Source organism: Lineus longissimus, chromosome 17 (genome assembly GCF_910592395.1).
Source record: "Lineus longissimus chromosome 17, tnLinLong1.2, whole genome shotgun sequence".
Taxonomy (NCBI): Eukaryota; Metazoa; Nemertea; class Pilidiophora; order Heteronemertea; family Lineidae; genus Lineus; species Lineus longissimus.
In genome coordinates this window covers 13,645,417-13,667,545 of record NC_088324.1, presented here as the reverse complement: position 1 = coordinate 13,667,545, position 22,129 = coordinate 13,645,417, and the positions used below count along the sequence as shown (strand labels likewise).

At 41.2% G+C, this 22,129-nt stretch overlaps 1 protein-coding gene across 2 annotated transcripts in view; it reads right to left on the bottom strand.

Moving 5' to 3' along the window:
• LOC135501708 (uncharacterized) overlaps window positions 1–22,120 on the bottom strand; it is a 39,930-nt gene extending 17,810 nt beyond the window's left edge. The window contains exons 1-3 of one of the 2 annotated variants that reach the window (XM_064793953.1): window positions 21,583–22,120; window positions 14,821–14,937; window positions 1,475–1,583 (exon numbers count right to left, since the gene is read on the bottom strand). The gene's annotated coding sequence lies outside the window, so the exon portion shown is untranslated. The remainder of the gene's footprint in view (window positions 1–1,474; window positions 1,584–14,820; window positions 14,938–21,582) is intronic. The other variant, XM_064793954.1, reaches the window with a different exon arrangement.
• Between the last annotated feature and the right edge of the window lie 9 nt (window positions 22,121–22,129).

The following is a 22,129-nucleotide window of genomic DNA, read 5'->3' as shown; positions in this document are numbered from 1 at the left end:
CAAACTTCTGACAATGCCAGTAAAGCCACAGGGGGGACTGTGACCCTGCTCCAGGTGAAACACAACTGGTTACCACGCTCCCGAACAAACTTTTTCGAAAAGGTCCACTGTCTGCTGTAGAGAAGCTGAGTAGCGGTTGGAGTCTGCCACAAGGACAAGCGATTACTCTGGAGATTCTTACGAGCACCTAACTCCACTTCCTCGTTATAACCCTGGCGCCCAAACCACTATGCGACTTATCCCCATTAAGGCATAACATGATCTCTCTCTTTGCCTTTCCGTCCTCTCTTCAAGAGTAAGTAGATTGGGACTGCACTACTTTACATTTACGATGATTCTAGATGCGATACATCACTGACTCATTTAGTACCTCCTCATCCTACAGTAGACATGACTGATCGATGATGGGTCGACCAGCCTCCTTTAATCAACCATTAAGTCTGAATACACACAGTATCAGACCACAGCATAACCTAGCCTTTTCCATAAATATCAGTGGCAAAAGCCCTTTTTTGTGGTATATTGAATAGCATCCTCATCCTATAGTAGCTGTGACTGATCAATGAAGGGTCGACCAGCCACCCTAATCAACCATTCAAGGCTGATTACGCATCAATAATAGACCACACTCACAAATTACTCGCTTTCATAAACGGATTGTGACCGTTCATAGCTTGGTCGCAATTGAGCCGCAAGATCCATGTGGGTTGCGCTAACCAGATTGCTGGTCTGATCCTAATGGACTTTTTGATCTTCTGAAACAAGTCTCTATACTTCATTTCCAAGTCTATAAGTACATCCCCCAGGCCTTCCAATTGCACTTGGACCAAGTGCAGCACAGTGTAGTACAACTAACCCGTGCCGAAAATGACTCATACCAAAAACTCCCTCCATCCAAAAACAATATGCAGGACTGTGATTGTCAAGGTATATGCCTAAGCAGCTTGCACCATGAACGTACTAGGGTACCAGTCCCTCACTACAGAGCAGTGGTCTGCAAACACCACTGCAACCCTGCAAATACCCCTTCCAACCACAGTACTGGAAATACCCTGCAATTTGATGCATGCCCTCCTGCCCTGCAATGGCAGGCATGGTCGGTACTCCTGTTGCAATAACAACAGCACAGCAAGCTTCACCTCAGGTTTGTGGATGATGTTTCCCTGTTTATGAAGCAATTTTCTAAAGTGCGAGTCCCTTCCGGGCGTATTTCTCACTGCCTTGATCCAAAGTGACAGTAGCACAGCAGCAACCTATCCAATTAGGTCCCACTTCCGTCTGGCTTCGTGGGCAATTGCAAGGGGAATGACAGGCGCAAGGGCATAGGGAAAATGTGCTCGCAATAAGATGTTGGATTAGCAGGGTAGACCTGGCAAGGGCAGGGGAGAAGCGAAGACAGCAAGCTGGTTTTTTTGGTTATGAAGTCTTAAGTTTGCAAGGAAACTCTTTACAGAGACTCATAAAAGAAACTCACCAGTTTTTGTTCAAGTAGAGAGACATCAAAGAAGATGCAGTTAACAGCATTCGGAGGTATCCTGGTCACATCAAGCTTCACTTCTCAAAGTCCTCAAATATCTAATGCACTGAAAAGACAGACAGATTCATCCCATTATAACATCATTACTTAACCATCCAAGAAATCTCAAGACAAAACATTGCAGGGAAAAAGGCTTACACATTGCATCTTTACACCAACCTATTCCCTTTCATCGTAACACTTTTCCTACACACAAGTGCAAATTGATGTAAAACCAATCCAGCCAACCATGAGGTAAAAATGGCCCCGCCTTTGATAAGTACCAAAGCTCATATGCATCTGAATGAGCGATGAACCCCGGATCAAACCTGACTTTCGTGCACTGAATTATTCATCAAAGCCATTTTTCTGCTTTGGTTTAATCAACCAGGTTCCATTACTTCCACCACCAAACTCTTTGTTTTCAGACTGACAAATTGATTTGGAGAGAAGCGATGCAATCACAGGGTAGAATTCCTCCAGCAAAAGAAAATCCTCCCCGAGAAAGTTGCAAGCTTTTGGCTTAGAGGTAAATGTCCACAGCCTTTTTGGGCAACTGTGTGAAAACTGCTTGGCCAATTTCTTCCAAGTGTGATTCTTCTTGGTCAAATAGTTCTCACACAGCAGCTGAAAAGGATATGTACATTAACTTCTCAAAGAAAACTTTAGGTTTTGATCTCCTTTTCATCAATGTACTCCGACTATTGCTCATCACAGTCTCAGTATGCAGTTTGTGTAACTAAGATTTTAGACTGTGCGATCGTGAAAGTGATTTTAACCCCATGTCTGAGTCCACTTAGTATACCAATTCTATGATGGTGAATATTATCATGCGGCCACATCGCATGATCTCTCTCAAACAGGAACATTGACACGTCTGAGACATGCGAGCCATCTCCGCAAGGACACATACACAGATTGGTGGACAAATTTTGCACATAATGATGAGATGCAGGTTCGGTTACGAGTCCCTCTTACAAGACATTTGCTGGCCTTTCTGTACATACAGAGCATAGCCCTGATAATCGGGTAAGGGATTTTAACACCAGGTGTGAGCCCACTTAAGTCATCAAAGCTGGATAATGAAGAATCCAATACAATTTGCCCATAGCCTGCGATAATGACGAATATTATTGGACAGCCAGGTATTGGGCGATCTCTCCCCGCTGAGAGGACATTGACACAGCTGCGATATCCTGCGTGATTTCTGTGAGGAAACACGGAAATAAGAAATGTTCATCAGAAAACCAATCGAGCACCTTGGCGGAAATGTAAATTTGACCAGGGTATGCACATGGTTATGAGATACAATGCCAGACAAAGGGAGGACCTTGGCAGACATGTATTATTTGACCAGGGTGAACATGGAGATGAGATACAAGTTTGGCTAACTGTGCCTGTCCAAGATCAGAGACAGAGGGAAGAGACAGTGAGTTGCTGAAATAGCCCTGTACGTGCAGACCAGTTTTAAACTTTACCGACAGCAAGTATAGATCAGATTCACTTATCCGTCGATTTTTATATCTCTTAGAAACAGGGACACCACCAATATACCTAAGATGATTACTATTAGATATAGACAGATCAAATCTATTGAGATACCAGATGCAACTCCCTATATCATTTTCCAAGTCTCATTACCAGAGTAGTCAACACGGACACACCACACCTTTCCCTTGCAAAACTTCAGATTCCCGGTCAATGAAATGATGTTGATTTAATACTCGTTCAGAGTGTGACAAGAATCTGAAACAAGTGAGAGGTTTTTGTTTACTGATCGTGACTTGAATTGGAGATTACCTGAAGCTTTCACTGGCCAACACCGAGGAACCACATAGCCTAGGGGTAAACACTGCTGGCTAACCACATATTAGGGCCCGAATGCGATTCTGGAGAGAATCCAGGACTTTCTTTCTCAATGAACAAGCAAGGCGTTCAAGGGACAACATGGCTTTCCTTTTCGCAAGTTATGTTTTTTGCAAATTCTGTCTGGGCAGTTGACCTGTATCAAGCCACCTCGTCTTTCTTGGCCAAATATTTTTTCTAAGAGGATGACAAACCTCAGTATATCATCCCATATTCTGTTTGCCTCGACACTTCATAATGGATGAGCGTCTGAAGCGAACTTGGGCTCCAATCAAGAAGCTAAGACCAGCACCACTCAATCTCATGGCCGTCATTTCTGAGGGTTAATTTCAGAACGTAATGATCCATAGCGTGCACAGCACCTCATTGGTATGCTCCGCGCAAGACAGCCACAGTCTCGTCTAGATTGCTGGCAAACGCGGTCCATTCGATAAAGGATAGATGAGTCACTGAGGAAAGTTCATTATCTGAAGAAAGACGTTAGGAGTGGTGAGGGAAGGACTGGTATAAAGATTGCCTTAGAAACACTGCTGGAATTCAGTATACATGGACACATTCTGCTTATATGTAGTCAAACTTGTATTTGACACTGTAGATAAATATTCACAGAATGTGATCTTGGTTTCCGACCAACCGCTACATACAATTGCATCCTCAATGGTCAAACCCATATCACAACTTTTTCATAACAGCTAGTCAATTTATTCTGTTGGGATTTCCCTACAATGATGTATGATCTGGAATGTAATTTACAGTACTCCGGCAAACTTCCATCCTGACAGTCTGCAATAGAGCCGCTGCTTCCTGACTCACTGCTGCCAGCTCTCAGCCAATTAAGATTTTTTGTCTGGCGAATTCTGTCATGTAACTCTCCGGGGAGCTTCCTCTCCGTTACTTCATTTATGAGGTTTTACACGAATAATCACTTTCATCAGGAACATTGCAACATAAAAAGGTGGAAAATTCAGACAATATGGGTCTTTCACATGATAAATTGGCTCAATTACTGTTGCTCCTAAAACAAATCAGTAATAAATGAGATATTAAGTTTTCAGTTTTCAGTTTTGGCCCCCTGGTGGCTTAGTCAAGAACCAGACCAAGCTGAAATTCATCGTCAGAGGTCATCTGACCTAGAGGGTCATGTGTACTAAGTTTCATATATTTATAGCTTAAGCGGTCAGGGGACAGGTCCTTATTTTGTGAATTGTTCACTGGCAAAGATGACTGGGATGCTGACGATGACGATGATGAATGACAGACACTGTGCTATGGTATAGACTCGACATACCAGTGAGCCAAAAAGAAAGTCCAGATCCTGACCACAAGATTTGAAGTCAATTCCCGATTATCTTGTCTGTAGCCTTTAAATGCATCCTCCACAACTACATCCATCACAACGACTCCATTGAACCAGTCTAATGGAAAGGAAATGTAGGGAATGCAATTAAACACACATTTTCATCACGAGAGTGGATTTAAAACCAACTATTCGAGTAAATTGACATTTTCCACTCGGAAAGGCAGAATCCACTTTAAAGTGAAAATTGATTGAGGCTGCATTTGCGACTCACCGAATGTTAAGGTCCAGTGGATAAGCATTTGAGGTATAACGAACCAGTATTCTCACATTTATCTCGAGACAGTAGGGCTCATCAATATGTGACTTACAGTTCTTGTCCAAGGCTAAATTGCATTTCCACACCATGAAATAACCCACTTTGGGGCAACTTACATCCTCAAGTACAAGGCTTAAATTTGCCTTGGCATGGCCGGAGGGAATGTTGAAAATTGATGTCAAACTTCACAGAAAAGGCCCAATACATACACGACTGGTTTCTCACACATTCGTTGAATACCTATATCACTTCAACATGAGATGATCATCTTAGACATGCTAGATTCATAAGGAGCTTCTTTCAGCCCACGCTGTGTCTGAAGTCTTTGAAGTGTCGGCTAATTATGGAAATGATATGACTTAAAGGAGGACTATAGGCAGGAACCCGTAGTTGCATTGTGGGTCTTTGGGTGACATGAGCGGTTACTGTGCAGCTGGAATGTTCATTTTCGTTAATTTGTCCTGCGGCACAGACAAAAGAAAGAAAAACACACAGCAAATTACCTTTATCATTCCGCATTTGAATGGATAAATTCTGAGGTAAAAATTTGTCAAACTCAAGGCAACGTCACAAGCATAAACGAAAGCTGAGATAAAGATACAAACCTACAGTGATATCCATGAAAACCAAAGAAATCCTAACTGGTGTACATTCGGCCATATGTCACGTTGTTGCCACAGTTACACAGTTCTATCTATACAGATGCAAGAGGCATGCTCCACGAAGGACGGTAAATGGATACTTCTAAGGCTACAGATCTAGATACAAATATACAAACCTCGAAAAAATCGATCCACGGATGCATCCACGTGCCACAGAAAATGGTCTTGCCTAAAAAGAGGCTTAAGACCGGCTCAAGACGAATACTAAATGGTCATTACATGAATCAATACCCAAGACATCCTCAAAGACATTGCCAAGTCTCGCAGCTAAGCTTTATTGATCCCTCCGACACGATTCACAGACAAAAGAAAAACAGGCAGATGTCTCTAACCAGGTTATTCAACGCCATGGTTGCAAGACCAAGAAGGATGAAGGATGGGAGCACTGCCGCTGGCCATCTGTGGGTAGAGTGGTCAAGTCACTTGGAATCGTTGGTTTAATACCAGATACAGATGCATTACTTGTTACCTATGGCAAGTCACTTCACTTTGATTACCACTCGTCCTTTGAATATGCCTTGAAATAGATGGTTTACAGTTTATTTATACCTCAGTTGTCACCCTTACAAAATTTTATGAAATCCCAGTGACAAAAAATTGACTTAATTGTCATCGATGCGTGGATATGGTCAATACACTAACATTTACTTCTATGATCGTATTAGCAGTAGATGTATGTGTGAGAGAAAATTTATAAGACTAGTTTTATTAACTGCTAAGATTATATCAAAGCTGTTTGCATTGCAGAGATTCTCTGTAAGTCCAGAGTGAACCAGTTTTTTATTGTGGTTAATTCCTAATCTAGAAAAATGTTATGTGTATTAGCTTAAATGTTGCGTTACATCGTGTCAATAAACTGACCAAGGGATAGGTTGGCAAATACTCTTATCCAAAGATAATATCAACTGTTGTCAAGAACTTTTCTGTTTCGTGACATATGTTTTCCCAAGATTTAAAGCGGGACTAGCTAAGACGCTATCCTTGGTTTTCCACACATCAACATTCATTTTTTAAGATCATCGTGCCTCTTCTTTTCATGGTGTTCTCATGTCCTCTTTCCAATGCTAAGTATGGTTCACCTAGCCTCTGCAATCAGCCTGATGATTAGCAATTTCGGTTTGCATCATGCACCCAAAGCATCTTGAGAAGTTACAGTAACCATGGCAACATAACCAATCAAAAGATAAATGAGTTCATTACGGAAAAACGGTTATCTGTTTGGAGTCAATTGTCATCATATGATATTGTTTCAGTCCAGGTAATCACATTTGGTAATTAAGTGAGTTGCTATGACAATCAGTTGATCAATCACAAAAAGACGAATTATAGTGTGTTAATATGTTCTTGTGGTTAATCATGATTGTGATTAAACAATGATTGTTATGTGATTACGCAATGATTGTTACTTTTTGTATTTGATATCAATATACTGTTCAAATGTAACATACCTTGCCACATGCGACATCTGCGCAGAGCTTATTTCTATACCCTACAATGTGGTCTGGGTCCTCTGCCCTATATAATGATGGACTGTGTGCAAGGTCCCTGTATCTGGGCGACTCTTAGCCATGTGACAGCATGCCTAATCTCTGAAATGTTGACTTTTGAGGCGGGGTTCAGGATAAGATGACATCAAGCATGTGATCCAAGAATGTGTTTGCCTGAATGGTAATGGTAATACGTCCCCCTCCAGCTCTTCTAAATTATATATGCAATTAGTAATACTGAGTATTACTGATGTCCTCGGCAATAAATTGTACCCTATGGACCACAATTGTACTATTGATAATATCAAATAGCATTAATTATGCAATTATTACCAAATATGGTAGAGATAGTACACATACACTGATCATCATTAATCTTCAAAATTTATTTTCACGCACTAATTTTGTGATCGTTACCATCGTCGAATGATACTCGTACAGTTAGTAATGTAACAATTATCCAGAGAAATCGTTTAAATGTGGACATTTTTGGACAGGAAATCAGATCATTGTATGCAAACAGTGCCTATGGTATAAACCCGACGCCAAATTGCAAATAACCAACAATCAATGGTCACAAAACAATACAAATATTGATACTTTGTGGCTGTCTTGGCATCAGCCATTGGTTGGTATATCAAATTAGCTGGTCTTATCTCAGTGTTGACAATTATGTGTGCATTTGGGTGACAGATCTAGGCATAGCAAAGTCAACTTTTTACCATCATGGGAGTAGTCATCCAGCAGATTACTCACTGCCAGTCCACCTCCGGTCAGTGCATATTGCCAAACAGATCGGCAGTCTCTACTTCTTCTCTGCGTTAACTGCCTGGACAGTCAGCCCTATTCTTCGGATGTACCTGTCTCCGTAGAGTTGGTCCTGTAGGCTGACATCATTTGGCTTTTTTCATAAACTTGAAAAAGCTGATGATATCTTGCACATTTCTGTCAGAATGAGACTATCAGTGTCAGAATATGAGAAGCCTCACAGATTTCTTAGCGATGACTTTTAGAGAGTTCTTCATCCGGATTGAAATTTCAGAGTCATAGCCGATTAATTTCACCTGTGCGCTCGGGGCATGACTCAAGCGGGGCCATGATGAATTTATTCATGCCATGATAAGAGTTATCAATATTTTATGGACTTAAAAACTGCATATCTTTCAGGAAAGGACCAAGATAGCTGACAATCTTTTAACCCTGTAGCACTGGCAACATCTGCAAATAGTTTCAGAAAATGTAAGATAGGCTGAACTAGGATGAGGGATGTGTCAAAGCATAGCCCTCCAGCCTAGCCCTGATCTGGGATTGACATAAAGCATTGCCTACATCTTGAACAGATTGGCCGGGATAATTCTCACCCCTCCTGTCTGAAAATGTCACCATTTACCAGTGAGATGTATTGAGAGAGACTACATATGATTGCCATACCGCACTGTTTCTCAGTTTCCATCTCACACACAGCCATCAGCAATACTGCACCAACAGTGACTTGAATTGATAAACAGCTGTCTGACCGCTAACGCCAGGCTATCGGCAACCCTCGTTGTTATCCGACATCGAGGGCCATCAACGTTGTCAGTTGCCAACAGGGAAGTGGCAGCTCCGGGAAAATTGCCAAATTGGTATGCCAATGGGTCATCAGCGCTGCTTGACACAGCGATATGTACTCTTGGTTTCATCTCATCACCCTGGTAGCAGAGATAAGCGGAAATTGCTGAAAAAAACCTCACAAGATGCTACAAGATGGAAGAGTTGACCTGGCCTTGTGAAGGCTATCTCGTGTTACTGTGGGTCGCATGAAGTGGTGAGGTCACAGAAGTGATGTCAATAAAGCCAATCAGTTATTTCAGCTTGAAAAGTGTTACATACTACTTATTGTCATGTTGGGATCGTACATCATAAATGGAGCTGACGAATCACATTCTTTTATATATAGTTTATTCACCACAAGAATCCTAACAGCGGTGCACTTAATCACGGCAAAGGTTGGATGACCAGCAAGATAACTCCGAAACTCAAGGGAAACTCAAGCGTGGCCTATACAGACGGAGGTCCGCGCACTTCTGATGGCTTGACCCAGTTTATATCTTGACCAGCATCCTTCCACGTGGTCACGTGATGGAGGGTCCTAATGCTGAGCCTCCTCATGGAGGGGTCTAAACTATACATAACATATTCTAAGAGTTTCTGTGACTTTCCAATGACTCAGACAGTTGCAAATAGAGACCACCTCCAATTCAAACTACAAACAGTAGTAGGCAATACTGCCTATTGACTGTTTCAGTGGTCTGTGCCATTGAGATAGACAACGGCAGCCGTCATTGACTGGAATAGAGACTAGAACCAACACCGATGAGACTAGGTCATAAAGCTAGACCAACTATTTCCATCGCAAAGAAACCTGCCATTGATCGCCGGCAGAATGAGCTAGCATGAGGTTGCACATGAAGACCAATTGTCATTGGAAAAGATATCGAAGTCAAATGTACTTCATGAGAAGGTGTTTGCGTCTGTGAGTGCTATTGACGCCAGAGAAAGTAACAAAACTCGTTGAACGGGGTCAGGCGTGAATGTGTGAACAAGACTGTAGCCTGCTCATTCAAATCAATTTGGAAGAGAAATACAGACTGTTTGGCATTTACTGCCAGATGATTCTGAATGATTTGTGGACCCACAACGACATATGCGTCAGAAATAATCAGCCAATATATCACCACCATCATCACTGACTGATCAAATTTTGCGGTCCGCCGACCACCTGATGACGACCATCTAATAATAACTTATCGAGGTGTGCAGAGTGAGGGTGATATCGTCTCCTGGATCAGTTAAGAGTACATTCAAGTAACGCAGGTCAATTTCGGTCGTGGAGTCAGTGCTGGTCAAGTATGGAGGTCAAGAAGCATACTAGGTCAAGTGGATGCCATAAAGGCATTTTAGACATTCCCGAATCATAATATCATGATTTCAGGTTGAAATTATGTCAAAACTGATATTTTATGTCCAATAATGATCAATTGAACAGGCTGAGATGTACATTTTTGAAGTGAATGAATAACTATCATCCAGGCTAATAGTCTGAATGAATAGTTAGCTTGTCAAAACCAGCGGCCACAAACCCAAAATAGAGAAAACGATTTTCCTGTCGTTCCATCCCCATGGATACGACACAGATGCAGCTATTTTCACTGCTCCCTCCAGATATGGCTTTCTCATCATGCTGGCATCTCTTGTGTTCAGTTTCTTATCCGTGGGCGATATCCGTGTTTTGATACGGTTGTAATAAATTGGTTGTGTCTCACCATCAGGAGACTCGAGTCTTATGATATCTTGCACTTTTGCATCAAACTGATGCCTCTTGTACCTGTCACCCATCATTGAAAGTTGTCCGTCGCTCCACATAGTATTAGGCCTATATTTCACCTTACACACTGATGCCACTTGTACCACCCATCTTTGAAAGTTGTCCGTCGCTCCACATAATATTAGGCCTATTTCACCTCACAGAAACACCCTAGCAGGACTGATATTATGCCCTGACATCCCCATATAAAAAAGGGTCGTCCTTGCAGCTGGAGAATGACCATCATCCCTCTTGCTATGAGGCTGCCATTCGTTCAAAGTTCCACTAGAAAGGATGTTTTATGAATAGCAATCGATCTATTTCTATCGGCCTATAAGCTATTTTTGCACTGAAGTGCCTAGGAAATTGTCCTCTTTTGTTATTTTTGCATTCGTTGAAAACAATGGAAACAGCTCCCCTTAGGGAGGATAGATGGAATAATTCTGCGCAAAAACATGTATTTTTTCTTAGAGGATGAACTGTAATGGCAAGGCAGTGTGGTCCAGTGGTTCAGCTGCTAGGCTCATAATCTAAACATAATGGGTTTGATCCCAGTTACTGATACACTGCCTGTGTCCTTGGGCAGGTCACTTCACTTTGATTGCCATGTCTTTGAATGCTTTCCCCTTTAAGTCGAACTCTAAGTACGTACACAACATTCAAGCCCTACATCTGATGTCACTTATTGATTGAACACTAAAGGTCACTAATGTTTTATTGATTCCTGCCTTAATCAGATATTAAAGTGCAGATACCGAAGGCCACTATAAATACTATAATCTTAACTCAGTCACTGTTAGAATAGATTAGAATACTTGAGATAATATATTTCATACATTGAGAGAGGAAATCGATCAGAATATCATTTCAAAATTGCTTACAGTTCACAGGACATTAACCTCGCTGTGCAAACCAGTTCCAATTCCATGATGGGCATGATTATCAATGGCTACAATGCTTTCAATTCAAGATGGGGAAAATACAAAAACAAAATACAAAATATGAATATCAATCAGAATACAAATAATGCCATCATTTGCGAAGTAGGCCTACAACTGAGTCAGATCAATGCCTGCGTTTTGAGAAGTGATAGGATTCCTGGAAGTCAGTCGATGTTCATCTCAGTTTATCCGAACAATGCCATACATTACAATATATAGCAAAATATTGAAATGAGATGATAGTATAATTCTAGTCGGCTAATTTAGAAATAGATTGGTGATGAAGTAAAATGAGTAGTGGTAATATCACTACCGACATTGTTGTTTCTCAAGTGGCCGAGATAAATGTCAACATTGTTCAGAAGGAGTCTGCCTGCCATGTTTTCGTACCAACCGCACCGCCTTCGATAAAATGTTGAATAATGAAGAACAAATTTTGGAACGTAATGATAGATACATAATCTGATTGATGCTAAAGCAAAATATCGATATCAGTGCAAATAAACCATTTATTCTTCTAAATATCATGAAATGACAACTTGGACATGTTCTCAAAATATCAACAATTTTTGAAAATTTTCTTGATGACGTGGAAGACAATGTCAGTCTTAGTACTGAACCAAGATTTGGGGTGAAAACATCAAAGTCTAGTTGATTGAGAGGGAATATCGTTTTCGTGATATTTTGAAGAATTGCTGCCAAACCAGCATTGATATAAAAATTTGATTTGGTGATATAAGGCTTACTTTTTCCCTTCGTAGAGGGAGATACAGGGAAACAAACAAACTTATTAGTATTACTGTGGACGAGGAACACTCAAAGCAATGGACATACTGTCATGTCAGCACTCAAGGGCTGTTCATTACATCTCACTATTGACACTCACTCCACATACAGCTCTACACAACATGCTCAGTGTGGGGGGGGGGGACACATCTGTCAGTCTTAATGATCAAGTAGAAATCTGCATGAAAGACAAGACAGTTGGGGCATGCTCCTTCCAGCGATGTCAATGCACATGATCATATCGTGTCATGTCGACTCCCACATACATGTATATAAAAGTACTGTATTAAAAACAGAACGAATGTGGCATATGACCAGACAAAATGTATTTGACCCAACAAGATTTATAATAGGGAGTGTCTCATATTGTCTTCTCTTCCGTTGTTTCGTCACCCAATACCTGATATGACAGATTATTTCAGCTTAATCGCACCTGCATGCAATAAATCATTCTCAATTTCAATATTAAAGACTGAATTGTTTTTTTAAAGGCCAGTTTCCTCTGATCAATAGGAAGACCAATTACAACTGTTGCATCCCATCCGGCCAGCTGGCCCATCGCTGATGTCACCAGTTTGTTTGTGTCTGTATAGGATGAACTGTTTATTTAAAGTCTGATGACAGCGCTAGCAAATCCGAAAAATTACATTTTCGAGACTGATAAACTTGTGACAAGTGATTAATCGAGTGATTTCAGACACATCATAATCTAGGTAACGCTGTGTCAGATGACATCCTCGATGACATCACGCAACAAGTCATGGGTGATGTTTGAGACATAGAACATCATGCTCAAGGTGCAGATGAGTCCGACGATCACCGTTAATATGTTCGGAGTTCATTGCTCCCACAGACGTGATTTTTTTTGGGCACTGTGAGCGCTGTTGTTGGGCTTGGCATGTAGAGGTGTGTGCCTGGTGAGCTGGCCGCAGATTCATGGAGACACTGCGGACAACAGGTGTCACAGGGAATGCCAGGGCCAAAACTGGTTCAGCAGTTTTAGGAGCACATAATGCTCAGCCACTGAATAAAGATTTCTCCAGCTCAAAAACTTGCTCAGTTTTAACAATTATCCAATGCTGCCTAAAGTCATGAAACCCAAAGCCTGATTAAGAGTTACAAAAGCGATTCCATTAATAAAATTAATCACGGAGCTCGCAGAGGAAAACTGCTTTGACAAATGAGAACCTGATTAGCCATTATATGCTCGCTGCAGATTTTCTAGACGTTTCATTGGGTCGGCTGGGGGAAAAACAACTTTGGTTGAGCAAGTTCTGCAATCCAGTCCCTATTTCAAATACATGTGGACTACAGAAGAACTTAATGAAATCAACATTGCCCAACAAACACTTTCCTCTCACACTTTCACAAACTCACTCACAATCCTGTTGAAAAAATCTCAACCATTCATCACATATTGACGTAATTGTTACAGTTCATTAGATGGGCATGGATATATGCACTTTTTTCTTGGTGGCCTTTTCAAAACTGTTGAGACAGAAAATATTGTAATTCATAATTCTGATGCAGGATTCTAGCCCGTTGGTTCAGAACTAATATCATCATTCACAGGAGGTCATATTTTGAGCGTGACAAATGAAAATAATGCATAAAATAACTACTAGTCCATGCAGAGCAGTGGGGGTCATATTGGGTCTGCTGCAAACCATCTGTTCAAGAAGTACTGAATTGGAGAGAGCGAAGTACATGATTGACTGTCCTTGCCACATCCAATGACCTCACGTCACAACCTGAGGGGTCGACATCAGGAGGAATCTTGACTTGTCTCTTCAAGGGGTCTGCACAAATCCCAGTGGTCTTTACCACCAGGACTGTCACAACCTAGGGATGTTCCCAATCTCTTGTCACAACCTTGAGGGGACACCACAACTGCTTTTCTTCACAGCTTTTGCATCAGTCTTCAACCAAAGTGGGCAAATATGTGAATATAACATGCTATCATCCAGGACAAAAAAAAAACCTGTGAGCACCACAATGTTGTGTTTATTTCTGGATGTTTTGTGATGTTCCAAGGCGGTTAAGAACAATACAGGTTGCCAGGGGATGTATTGATTGGCTTGATCTTCAGTTCAAACCTGCGGTCGATAAACATGTATTGGCTCTATCAGCTGATGTAATGGCTGGTGAGAATCACTAGAGATATAAGACGGCTCCTGCATCAGGCGATGAGATGATCGACTATTCAATGGCTCATGAGAATTGATAGGTGACTTAACAGTTCAAAGGCTGATTATGGGAGACCACTAAACGTTGATTAAATATCTCATCTTATCTTATGGACTCAGCTAGGTTTTACCTGTCCATGTCGAGTGGTCAACAGGCTGCACCCAGCTTCCGTGGTAACAACCGTGACAGGATGGTGTCTGCATGCATCAGTAAATCATACATCATACCGACATTCTAGCAACTGTTTGAGTTGCTTTTGAATGTACATCTATTATAGTACTATCTATACAGGAATTCTAACTGTACAATAGTCCTGGCCTAGCAGGATACTCCCTCAACCTTCTCTCCATATCGAGACATGTAACTTAGTCACCTGCAAAAGGAGAACATGCTCTTAAATCAAAGAAGCTTACCATCTACAGCTCAAAGTAAGAGAGGCAAAAAAAATCCATGATGCAACACTGCAATATGATGCTAGCGTTTGTATTGATCCGGTTGTCTCGTCTTGATTATCCCAAAATGCAATATTCCTAAAAAAGACGAAACATGATCTGGGAGTGATTAAGTTATAAAACATAACGAATTAGAGACTCTTATATCGATATTATAGCGTGCTGGAGAGCAAGACAATGGAATGTCAATTCAGCTACATATTTGATATGTCTGTAACTCTGACTGAATTTAGGAGAAGTGTCCTGAGATAATGCTGGGTCAGCAGTAGAATACTGCTGGAGAGAACCTGTGGAGGGCGTGCTGCAGATATAAGCGGCTTCAACAGAAAAAATTTACATTTAGTAGAACCCTTGTGCACATTTTCTGATCCAAGAACTGCAGCTCTTTATACAGGAACTGCGTAGACTTCAGTAAGTGCTGTCAGATTTATTTCGATACACTCATCCTTAAGACAATCACATTAGCAAATTGATGTTTTGATCAGAAAATTAATTAGAAATGTGTCATCTGACAATTCATTTACGATGGCTGAAAGGCACTCAATAGATTGCAATGGCATGTAAATTATGCAGAAGATTATAAAATCACATGAGATTACATTACAAATTTTACGATCGATCGCGAGAGCATGCCATGTGACTGGATTGCCAAAGTATTGAGCGATGGCACATCCACACAAAGAGAGGATGCTCTGACACTTAACCATCAAAATCCTGGTCAATTTGGAAGATTCAGAATGTCACTTCCTTGTATATTCAAAACGTCTTTTCCTCGTGAATTCAAAGATTTTTTGAAGTGGGGAGAAGGTGGCCTCAGACCGTGAAGTCAAGTCTGACCAACAAAACCAAAGCTAACGCCTCGGGTTGCTGATAAACATATAATGGTTCGGACGGCCAGACAGTCATTTATCATGCCACGTTTGCGTAAATTAGCCGTCAGCGACCCCAGGTTGACTTTTATATAACACAGACCACGTCTCGATCAGCCCCAGGAATCATGAAAACAGGGCCACACATCGTCTGATAATAACTAGAAAACCTCTGGTAACCATGGTAATGGTGTAACCAACTGGTAGATTTGGAAGATCCAGTGTCGGTGATGTTGTCGGAAATGACGCAGGAAAAAATCTTTTGAAGAAATATGAGAGAGTATGCAACACACTATGCAAAAGACGGGCAGTTAAAAATTCAGTCAGGTACATTATGGAGGGTATGGTCTTTTTCAGGATGCAGGGATAAGCCACAAATGGAGAGATTTAATCCAAAATATAAAGTATCTGGGGCAACTGCAAAAACCACCCACACTGGACACAATTGGAAGCCACAAACTTTGACGTCAATCCTACAAATACAAGTATAGGCACCTTGAATAAAACATCTAGTTGATATCGCATAATATGGTAACCTTGAGAATAAATACTGAATCGCTATTCAAACTAAAAATACACAGCCAAGTTTATTCTACTCTATTTGTTTGAACAACTACTAACATTCGTCAAACATCAATGATAGGGTCATACAATGTTGCCGTGAAACAATGTTGCCAGGGTCATAGAGTGGCAAACACACGTTTCCGTTGAAAATACTGATGGAACTGCTAAATGCAGTAAAAGTACACAATTGGCTCAGGGTAAATATCGATCAGACCATGTACTCCAGCAAAGAAATTATCGAGAATTGTCTGTGTTTTGCCAGATGGGCTGAGGTGAGATGCAGAACAACCTTTCACAAAAGGTCAACTCAAGCTAAGAGCCAAGAGAACCTTTCCCGTTTCTGTTTGGAGACAGTCATAATCTCAGACGAGTGTTCCCATGTTTCACTCGGAGTGTCACAATATTGGGGGTACTCCAATGTCAAATGTCTCACTTAGAGACAGTCACAATCTTAGGCAAGTGATCCTCTGTCTCACTTGGAGACAGTCACAATCTTGGACGAGTGATCCTCTGTCTTACTTGGAGACAGTCACAATCTTAGGCAAGTGATCCTCTGTCTTACTTGGAGACAGTCCCAATCTTGGGCGAGTGATCCTCTGTCTTACTTGGAGACAGTCCCAATCTTAGGCGAGTGATCCTCTGTCTTACTTGGAGACAGTCACAATCTTAGGCAAGTGATCCTCTGTCTTACTTGGAGACAGTCACAATCTTGGGCAAGTGATCCTCTGTCTTACTTGGAGACAGTCCCAATCTTAGGCGAGTGATCCTCTGTCTTACTTGGAGACAGTCACAATCTTAGGCAAGTGATCCTCTGTCTTACTTGGAGACAGTCACAATCTTAGGCAAGTGATCCTCTGTCTTACTTGGAGACAGTCACAATCTTAGGCGAGTGATCCTCTGTCTTACTTGGAGAATGTCCCAATCTTAGGCGAGTGATCCTCTGTCTTACTTGGAGACAGTCACAATCTTAGGCAAAAGATCCTCTGTCTTACTTGGAGACAGTCACAATCTTGGGGAGTGATCCTCTGTCTTACTTGGAGACAGTCACAATCTTAGGCGAGTGATCCTCCGTCTTACTTGGAGACAGTCACAATCTTGGGCGAGTGATCCTCTGTCTCACTTGGAGACAGTCACAATCTTAGGTGAGTGATCCTCTGTCTTACTTGGAGACAGTCACAATCTTAGGCAAGTGATCCTCTGTCTTACTTGGAGACAGTCACAATCTTAGGCAAGTGATCCTCTGTCTTACTTGGAGACAGTCACAATCTTAGGCAAGTGATCCTCTGTCTTACTTAGAGACAGTCACAATCTTAGGTGAGTGATCCTCTGTCTTATTTGGAGACAGTCACAATCTTGGGTGAGAGATCCTCTGTCTTACTTGGAGACAGTTACAATCTTGGGGAATGATCATCTGTCTTACTTGGAGACAGTCACAATCTTAGACGAGTGATCCTCTGTCTTACTTGGAGACAGTCCCAATCTTAGGCAAGTGATCCTCTGTCTTACTTGGAGACAGTCACAATCTTGGGCAAGTGATCCTCTGTCTTACTTGGAGACAGTCACAATCTTAGGCGAGTGATCCTCTGTCTTACTTGGAGACAGTTACAATCTTAGACGAATGATCCTCTGTCTTACTTGGAGACAGTCCCAATCTTGGGCGAGTGATCCTCTGTCTTACTTGGAGACAGTCACAATCTTAGGCGAGAGATCCTCTGTCTTACTTGGAGACAGTCACAATCTTAGGCGAGTGATCCTCTGTCTTACTTGGAGACAGTCACAATCTTAGGCGAGTGATCCTCTGTCTTACTTGGAGACAGTCACAATCTTAGGCAAGTGATCCTCTGTCTTACTTGGAGACAGTCACAATCTTGGGGAGTGATCCTCTGTCTTACTTGGAGACAGTCACAATCTTAGGCAAGTGATCCTCTGTCTTACTTGGAGACAGTCACAATCTTGGGGAGTGATCCTGTCTTACTTGGAGACAGTCACAATCTTGGGGGAATTTTTCTATGTCTCATTCAGAGACAGTCACAATCTTGGGGAGTGATCCTGTCTTACTTGGAGACAATCCCAATCTTGGGGGAGTTTTTCTATGTCTCATTCAGAGACAGTCACAATCGTTTGAAGTGTTCCAGTAACTCAGTCACAGCCAAGATGAGATTGGCATGTTAGTCACAGCTTTTCTGGCAGACTTTCCCAACCCTGCAGGAGGCACCACAAAGTTAATTTCATTTTTAAAAGAGGTCTCTGTGAAGTGTCAGGTGCTCAATACCAATGATTACTGTTAAAACGTCAACCGTTTCAGTTGGAATACCGGAAAACAAAGTGGTTTCTGGACAACAATGTGGTATTGCCATTTTTACTAAAGGCCACCTCATCAATGTCATCCATCCAAAGGTTTCCAAGTGCAGTTGATGACACCATATTGATGTCTCTTGGTAACGAGTAAAAATCAATCCAAACCTTGCCGAAAGCCACTCGACCTACTTTATCTATTTTGCCATTGAACATTTAGTCATAAATAAATGATGTGACAGAAAGTGAAAATGTCCAACTTTCCATCTAACAACTCGTCAGGACAACGCTCTCTGACGGTATCATTATTGTTTTGCACCAGCAGCTGAACTTGAGAAGTGTCGCTGCCAAATTTTTTCAATTGGTAATTCATTGAGGAGTATCCAAGTGGCTGTTTGGCACTTATCATTGCCCTGCCATGCGCTGAAAGGGGGGACAACATGAGTCCGGTATCAAGAACCACCATAAAGTTAGAAAACATTTTTTATTAGACCTTATTACTCGCATCTATAGCACAAATTTCACAAAGAGGTCTTTATTGGGAATGATTTCGAACATGAGAAGACATTTTTGTTCTTAAATTTCACTTTGTCTTCTTAAAATATATGGGTAGGAGAGGGTCTTGGTCTTGCTGGAGAAATATCAAGTTATATCTGCTCTCTTCTTCTCAAACCTACAGTGATGAAAATCAAAGAGAAAAAAGAGGACGGAATGATACGCAATTTTCAAGCTGTTCAACACCTCCAGTGAGGTACGACACACAAAGATGGTCCTTTTTAAGTGTGAATATCACCATAGTAACACTTTGAATAGGAAGAAATGTTGTGCCAATATCATTACGTTGTGCTACAGTAACCAAGGTAACGCCTCTAACAAGTCACATCCAAGGGGTCTGTGGATGATGGTCAAAGGCCTCGTCTTCTGAGAGATGATTGTATGACATGTATACACTCAAGTTTCATCCATCTAAGACCATTTCAGATATTCAACTTCCAAGTCAAGCTCCATAAGCAGTTATGCATTCCAATGCCATTCAACATGTTCAATTCGAGTAGTCAATCAGGGTGGCGACACCAAGATATTTGATGGTCAGGATGTCTCTTTGGCCCTTGCCCCTTGTGAAATGAAGTGGTCTTAAGACTGTGATAACATGAGAGTATCTTTAACTTGAAGTGTTCCTATTATAGTATGACAGTTGCAACCAAAGTCAAGGAGCTTTCTAACTCCACTGTGCAACCACTGGCAGACCCTGCAGATGACCATTACATGTTGTTAGCATTTAAAGTGGATCCCAGGAGTACGCCCCTTACTTGAACGTATTTGAACTCTGAGAACTTTCAGTAAAGAACATTGCCCATATTCTACAGACAGGGCCAACCTGACTTGTCAAGCTTGTACCTGCCTTGTATTCCTGATCTGTTGCATCAAGTTCTATATTGTAAACACGTGAAGCAGCACAAGATAGCACCTCACAAATCCTCTTTATTTTCAGTTTTCTTGCAAAAGGAAAAACCCTATCCGTCTCAGGGAAAGAAGAAAAGGTAACTTGATAAGCGTGTACTGTAGCTTCCTATTGTATCTGAAAAGTGGATGACCTTTTACGATATTGAGCAGGCATTTTTTCTCTTTCAGTGTGATGGGATTATTCATCGGTTTAGATTACAGCTTATTTTCAATGAAAATCTTGTTGATCTTATGTCATAGAGGTGACTGGACACTTTTGAGATGATTTACGCTCTCTATTAAGTTATGTTTTCACTACTTCTGCATTATAGAAGATACTGGCATCTATTAATATGTCTTTAATTCGTCTATGTTTTGTCGAAGTGGTGACATTCAAACTGCCTGCTGTATTGAATATTGACAAAAAATGTGAACCTTTGATGATTTACTTAACTGCAAAAATGACGAAAAATTGTTCGCTTATAAATTGATGCTGATGGTAAAATTCCATAACCCAGAATTCATGAAAGTGGTTTTACTATGTATCCCCACGCCCAACGGCAAATCATGGCAAACAGCCAGCAAACAACACTCTACTCTCATGAGCTGCATCCATTTATTCTCGACTTTTTCGATGCATGACATGTTGAGATTAATGATTTATACCCAATGAGAAGCAAAAGTGGATTAATGCTTCGGAAAAATAAACTGGCAACACATTTCTGGTGTTTTTTTATTGATTATGACATGCCGCGTCAACAACATGAAACAGAATTTGTATGGGAACGTCAATAAACGGGATTAAAGATGACGTGAATAAGCTACAGATCTATACACTCTATACATGATCATGTACCAAGGCAATGCTCTGGTATCGATCATGTTCTGAAACAACTGGGCATCTCTATTGAATATCAACGGGGATGAACTGATGTTATGGCATTACCACACCCTGGAACATCCTGCCATGAGGATCTATTGTAATTCTTTCCCATATGATAATGCCACTTACTTTGCCTATCAAAATGAGCCTGGGAGGTGACGGCAGTAAAAAACAACCGACTCCCAACATTAAAATTTGCACTCATTTCATTATGAAAGAGTTCTGCTGAGGATTTCAAGTTCTAGCCTAAGTGGTAATGCTTCTCTGGCAGGAAACTACAACTGACTTTCTTTTGAAGACGACCAAGGAAAGTGTCAACTCAAAGTCAGCGACAGGAGCCTTACCTGATGAGGGCAATATTTAACCTCATTTTTGGGATACTTTTTTTCTAAAAGTCTATGCAGAAAGTGATATCCTACTAGGCCTTTTGGGAGATATACCTTGCCTTAATATGGCCTCACTGTCCATCACCAAAGATAGAACTTTTTCCATTACAAGGCATCATAGGCCTGGATTCAAGATCGCATCACAACTTCGATTCATGGACAGGGGAATTCGATAGGCCTCTTTAAGTGAGTGGTCCAGAAATCCTAGCCTGAAATGTGAAATTGTATCTGCTAAGGCTCTCCCAGACTACTGACCAGGCCCGATTGTTTTGTTACAACTTACCTCTCCTACCCGTCAGTCACAGTGTGTCTCCCTCGACTCAGCCTTGACATTAGATCCCACTCGGTTAAGTCATGAAGTCGTCTCCTGGTAATTTCCGATCTATTCTAACCGTACCATCACCAGAGTCAATCTAGGTGAGAATTAATTCACACACACAAATCTTTACTGACTATATCCCGATACAAAGGCTTAATCACTACCGTATTAGTATTAAGTGTCTTCTTATCAACGACTGCTAAGGACTCCATGAAAACACAGGAATACACTATCAACAAAGAATAACAGTAACGTGTCTAGTCAAGGCCCAGGCATGCAGGGCCGCCCAGGAGGAAAAACTGACAATATTGACTGCTCAAAACAAATGTGCTTGTGTGCATAAGATGCCACTTCTTTACCAATATCCTTTGAAAACACTATCTGTTTATAGAAATAATCAGTTTCTCCAACAAAAATAAATCAACAATGACTCATGAGAAGCTAACTCCCAAGATATGGACATTTTGATGAGATGACAAGATAATGTAGAATGTGAAGACAGCTGCAGCCG